This window comes from Pinus tabuliformis, chromosome 4_2, assembly GCF_031772625.1.
Source record: "Pinus tabuliformis cultivar Carrire ecotype Pingquan chromosome 4_2, CPIR1, whole genome shotgun sequence".
In the NCBI taxonomy this organism is placed as follows: Eukaryota; Viridiplantae; Streptophyta; class Pinopsida; order Pinales; family Pinaceae; genus Pinus; species Pinus tabuliformis.
In genome coordinates this window covers 703,244,470-703,251,631 of record NC_142304.1, presented here as the reverse complement: position 1 = coordinate 703,251,631, position 7,162 = coordinate 703,244,470, and positions in this window count along the sequence as shown.

The window sequence follows — 7,162 nt, the reverse complement described above, 5'->3', positions numbered from 1 at the left end:
GATCACCGTTGTGATCACTAGGGCACTTAAGGTGTGGAATTTCGATGTTTTTTTAGTGTTTCTTCAACTCTTCAGTTGCTGGGCAGTAAGACAAGAGGTAAGAACCTGCACATCGCTCTAACATACCTGGGTGGGCTCACCACTGTTGAAGACTGAGACACTTAGGGTGTGAATCAATACACATAGGGTCCATGTGTGAAACTATAGGAATTATAGAAATACCAAAATTACCCCCACCCCACCCCCCCCCCCCCCCCCCCACTCTAATTAGTCACAGGAAAAACGGGTCGTAAAAAGGAAAGGAAGAGTGTAGATTTGGGAAGGAAAACATTTATCCAGGAATTGATCTCCAAGGCAGAAAAAGAACAATCAAGTTCTCAAAGGGACGCAAGGAAAACAGGGCCACAAAAAGATGTTACTCCCATAACAAGGACAAAAACCTCTGATTCCTCTATCTCGGGGCCATACCATTCTAAAGCTAGTGAACATACTCCCAAGATTAAGCATCCAATTCAGGAACAATAGGGGGAAGCTAGTAGCTAGAACTTTAGGACCGAGGGACAAGGGGAAACTGAAGGGGGACATCGAAAAACTAACACAGGAAAGCACCTATTGGTTTATCATCATCCTAATTTAGGTAGTGCAGTGAAACATCTAGCCTTGAAGTCGTCTGAGCCATCAAATCCACCTGCAAGACAATCACAAGAACAGTTTGAAGAACATCTATTACAACAAGGATTAGAAGGGTTAGCAATGGGGGACAACAATGACAACAATACTAAAATAGATGCTATTGTCACCACCTTTGAGTTCCCAATTGGGGATATCAGAGGCGAGGCTCCCATGAAAAATATTCCTTTATCATCCTTACCATCCTTTCAAGGGATGACTGTGGAAGACCCGGACACCTTCTTATTTGAATTTGATGTCTTATGCAGGAGTTATGACTATGTCTCAGATGCTCAGAAACTGAAATTATTTCCTGCTACTTTAAAAGGAGCAGCCTTGAGATGGTTCATGGGGTTAGGCTCTGCTTCTATTCGAACATGGAGCGATATGAAGGAGACATTCTTATCAAAGTATCAAGACTATTGCAGAACCATGGACTTAAGAGAGGAAGTATTCAGGATGACACAGAAAGAGGATGAGAGCCTGGAGGACTATGTAGAGCAGTTCCACTATAATTTGCAGAGGTCTAAACATAGTGATTTAGATCATGAGATCTTGAAGACCATATTTATAAGAGGAATGAGGGACAACTGCCTTGATACCCTGAATCTACTAGGAAAAGGGGACATATCTCAGGAACCATTCACCGAAATTATAAAGCTCTGTCTAAGATGCTCTAAAGGATCATCTAAGGGAAGAAGCACAATTCAAGATGCCTCTCCCTGAATACAAAAATATGTAGGTGGAGGAGTAGCTAGAGCAGATATTAGGAATTTATTCAAAAATTTCAAGACCGACATCCTCAGTATTCTATTTGCCCAGATAACAAAAGCACAGATCAAGAAAACACAAGCAGAAGCTCATACACCTCTGGTTTTGTTCTCAAATTTCTGGAAAAAACATCCCTTTAGGGAGTGTGAAATGAAAAACATTAGCTTGTGCAATATTTGTGAGCTGGAACATTCTACAGGTCAATGTCTGGAGCTTCCTAGACTGAAAATAGTACTTAGAGAATCGAGTGGAGAATTTAAATCCTCTTATTTCATCACACCTAGGAGACCATGGAAGCCACGACCTCGAGGTATGTCCTAATATTTTTCTCCTTTAAATTCGTGGAACAATGCATATAATACTCAACAATATCCATGGAAATATTCTGCTCCTTCTCTAGCACAATTTCCCTCACCCTGGAACTAATGGTCCTCCTTTCCCTCTATCCAATATCCTCCATCTCAACCATACCCTCGACTGTTATAACTCGGAATCCTCTGTATCCTCAGAGATTAACTAAGCTTGGAATGGCCTCACATCCTGAATATGATTTTCTTAGGGAGTTGCAAAATTTTCATATACGAATTCCTCTGCTACAAGCTCTTAAAGAAGTACCTATTTATGCTAAAACAATACGAGATTTGTGCATTAAGAAACCTGGAAGGAAGCCTAAGGACCCTGCTACTATACACGTGATGGGGAAATTGTCCGAATTAATGTTTGCTCAGCCTCTTCTAACCAAGTATAATGATCCAGGAAACCCTACGGTTACTGTCTACATTAATGACCAACCCATAACTAACACATTGATCGATCTTGGGGTTGCCATTAATGTGATGACAAAGGACCTCTTTACCACCCTGGGGCTACATGGGCTTAGACATACTCCTATTGTACTTGAATTAGCAGACAAGTCCTGTGTTAAACCTGAGGGGGTGTTAGAAGACATAGTAATCACAATAGCTTCGTGGAGGTATTCGGATGACTTTCTTATCACATCCTTTGATCCTAGGGAGACCTTGGTTGGACACTGCAGATGCATTTATAAGATGAAAATCTAGGTCTATGGTGATTTCGGATGGCCAGGCTACAAAGAATCTTAATCTTTACCCCCCAAAACCAAATATGGATTTGTATAACCCCTGGTGGGATGAGTTTGAGCCTGAATCAAATCTTTCCATACTGCTCCCCACTCTGGGGAAAGCCGAGTGTTTGAAGGATGAGACAGAAGATGATATCATTAATGGTTTTATTAGTAACTCACTTTTTGTCACTTCCATTGAAAATTCAAAGGAGGAAGAGGAGGTAGAAGATATAGATTTTGAACAAATGAGAACCACTCTGAATATTGACAATAATACAATTGAAATAGAACTAAGAAAGTTTCTAAACATTAACCCCAACTTGACTGCTGAGAAAAACCAATTGCTGTTACAACTGTTACAAAAATACAAAAAAGCATTTGCATGGGACTATATGGATATGAAAGGGATTCATCCCAACTTGTGCACTCACCACATTTATTTGAAAGATGGCTACAAACTAGTTAGACAACCGCAGCGCCGCATGAACCTTGCACTGAAGGAGGTAGTGAAGGAAGAATTACAAAAACTCATGAGTGCTAACTTTATTTATCCGATATTTGACAGTCAATGGGTGTCTCCGCTTGTCATTGTCCCTAAGAAGAATGGCAAGTGGAGAGTTTGTGTGGATTACAGAGAACTCAATAAGGCCACTCAAAAGGACCATTTTCCTTTACCATTTATAGATCAAGTCCTTGACACCCTTTCTGGAAAAAACGTTTTTTCATTTCTAGATGGGTTTAGTGGCTACAACCAGATATAGATTGCCTCAGAGGATCGGGATAAAACAAACTTTACTTGCCCTTGGGGAAATTTCACATACATAGTACTCCCTTTTGGAATCTGCAATGCGCTAGCAACTTTTCAGAGGGAAATACTAGGAATTTTTTCTGATTTTTTGAATGACTTCCTTGAAATCTCCATGGACGATTTTACACCTTATGGTGATGCTTTTGAAACAGCATTAGCTAATTTATAAAAAAGTGCTGGAACGTTGTGTATAGACTAATGTTTCTTTGAGCATTGAAGAATGTCACATGATGATGACTAAAGGGATCGTGCTAGGACACTACATTTTTGCTGACAGGATCAAGGTAGACCCTGCTAAAATAGAGGTAATTTTGAAAATTCCAAGCCCCAAGACACAAAAAGAGGTATGTAGTTTCTTGGGACATGCAGGGTATTACAGAAGGTTTACAGAATTTGTTTCAAAAATTCCATCGCCATTATTTTCTTTTCTCATGAAAGATGTTGAATTTTTGTGGACAAGAAAGTGTGAGCAGGCCTTTTTGAAGTTGAAATGTTGTGTATCAGCAGCTCCGGTTTTACATGGACCTAATTGGGAACTTCCATTTCACATAGCTACAAATGCATCTGATATTTCTGTAAGTGTTGTTTTGGGCCAACTAGAGGACAAGAAACCTTATGATATTTACTACATAAGCAAGAATTTGACTCTGGCTGAGCTCAATTACACAGTGACTGAGAAGGGATTCTTAGCAGTAATGCACACCTCTAGATTTTAGACATCTGTGGTTTATATCTTCTGAGTTAGTTACCGGAGAACCCATAGTAATAACCATATTCTGTCAACGTTTCAAATTCCAATAGGGATCCATCATCAGGACTATTTCTGAATATTGATAGTAGAAGAGCTAAATTAGAGTTTTAAATAGTTATGAGGTGAGTTGTTTTGATTTAAGGAAGAGATGAAGGTCGGTTGCTTAATAATTATTATTATCCATATTTTAAGGTTTTTAATTAAATTAAGTTTTATTGTTTTAATTCCTATAATTTTTATTTTATGATGATTTTAATTTAGAAGTTAATTCATTAATTGGAGAATATTGAAATAATAATTATTACAAACTATTTATTATTAAATCTAATTATCAAGAGATTAATTATATGATTAATAGAACTATTCTTAATCTTGATCTAAATATAAATAATTCTTACTATAAATTAATAGTAATAACAAAAATTAATAGTAATAATTTCTAATAATAATTAATAGTAATAATTTATAATAATTTATAATAATAATAATTAATAATTAGTAATAAATATTATAAATATTCACTACTAATTTTTATTAATAGTTTTAATAGATATTATAATTTTTTTAGTTATTTATAAATAATAAATGTTATAATAACTATTACTATTATAAATAATTATTATAATCAATTTATTAATTATAATGAATATTAATGCAAATTTTGACTGATAATTTAGAGGTTAATTAAGAAAGGAAGCGAAATCGACAAGTTGTCACTTCCCCAGCCATGGTCCAATGTCACCCTTTACCTCATCAAGTATATCACCTGTGAGGGAAGGGAGACAATCTATTCAAATACCACTTTTTGTTTCTAAACCACCTTCAACATCGACAAATGATAAATCTTCCTTACTTTTTGCTGGAAAATATCAGGCATATGGCTGCAGTGGTAAAAAAAGTTGTGCATCCAGAGACGTGTGTCACAAACCATGGCCTCATCAAGCTAATTGTGCTGGATGCCCTAAGTCGCCAGGGCAGGAGCTTGGAGGAATTCATGAGAAAGAAGGCTATAACTACCTGCAGGAAACAAATTAGGACGTCTAAGGAAGCTTTAGCGAAGACGAAGGAGCAGCCCCAACCCTCGAAAGTAAGGGTTGGAAAGAGGCCAATTGACAAGCCAATTGGTGATAGGTGGCCAAAACAGAGAATAAGGGTTAGCGGGCACCCAGAGTCCCCATCCATGTCTAAGAAGAACAAGGAGGCAGCAAAGCAGAAGGATGAAGAGCAGGCTCGACCGAAGGAACCTTCCTCACCAGGTAAGAATGAGACTCAATCCTTGTTTTTCAAAATTGAAAGTTTAGAAAAATAAAATGAAAATCTAAGGAAGCAGTTAGCAGAGGAGAAGGTAGAGGCAAGGGCCCTGAGGTTAGACACTTTGGCTGAGGCTGTAGACAGGGCCAGGAAGGGAAATGTTTTGGGTGTTGTGTGCACGACCTGTGCTAAGAAGCTAGTGGCAATGGGGTATAGAGTTTGTGCAGTGGACACCATCTCGAGGGAAACATAAACTGAAACCTGGGAATCTGACGCACAAAAACCCGTTGAAGATGCTTCTGTTACACAAGAAACAACAGCTCAAATGGAGCATTCTACATAAAGTAATTAGTAGCTGATGCACAGGAACCCTTGGTTGACACTGTTGTTACACAAGAACCAGCAATGGAAACATAAGCCAACCAAGGGAAAGAAGAAGAATCTCATATCCATGAACCTGTGGTTGACACTGCTGTTACACAAGAACTAGCAATGGAAACAGAAGCTTACCAACAGAAAAATGATGCACAAGAACTTGTGGATGACACTGCTATTACACAAGAACCAATAGTGGAAGCAGAAGTTGATCATGGAGAAAAAGAAATTGTTACACAAAAATCCCTTGACAACATTGCTGTTACACAAGAACCAATAGCCGAATGGAGAAGTTTCATCCTCGGGAGGATGTTACACCTTTGATTGTTAGTGCATGTGGGAGAACACCAGGTCCTGATGAAGGATGGTGTTCTGAAAGAATGTTGTTGATACCAGAGTTACAAAAATGGAAGCAACAGGCGCTCTCTCTATAAGAGGGAATGATCTCACTCAAGGCACACAAAAAGATGATGGATTCACTCAGGGAGAAATGGTTAAAGGAAGAGTGGGAGAGAGAATGGGAAGCGCGGAGACATAAGGAAGCTATGAAGAAAAAGGAAAAACAACTGCAACTATTATAGCGGTAGGTTTTGGATCTGACAAATGACAAGACAAAGCTTTGTGAGCTTTCCTTGAACCTGCTAGGATGCAGGCAGCCTTCCCCATCATATCCTGTGTTCCTCTGAGAATGTTATTATTTATTTCAGTTAAAAGAAGTCTTTGAGAACAGGCCTTATTTGAGTTCTTCTACCCATACTTTTCTTGAAATGTTTTGTACTTGTGATTTTGATGAACAGAGCTTACTTTGTGAGCTATTTTTGCATAACATAATGTGTGCGTATGTCAACACAAAGATGGTAGCAAGAATTTTCTCCTATATGGGAGATTTGCAGATACAGGCTTTCTTTTAGTTTATGAGAAACCAAATCAAATGACACCTGGCCATGAAATCACCCAAGACCAATGACGAAAGGGTAGTATTATGGGTCAAAGCAGATCCATGAATGGTTTATGAACTAAGACATGAGTTTAAGTTGTTCCTGAATACCTTGGGGGTTAGGGAACAGTCAACAACTCATAGAAAGAGGATTGTGAGGATTTTCCTCAATTTGCATGCACAGATGAAAAGTTGAGCGCTAGTAGGGTGCCTTAAGCGCACCGAGGCATGTAGCATTGAGTTGCAAGAAGGATATCCTTTTGAGTACAGGAATTTCATGGCTGCTGTTACATAGGTACCTAAATATGCCTGGTTAGTGAAGACATTGGGAGCAATTTGGATCATACTTACATTCAATTTTTCTCTGATTTGGTTACCAATATAAGAATACCAGTCGGATTACCACTTGTGTGACTATGAAGAAGAATCATGGCTATGACAATTCATGGCTACTCATGGGTATAGGGCTCCTGGTGAAGACACTGTCGGTGCTTATAATTTTACAGACTTATAGCA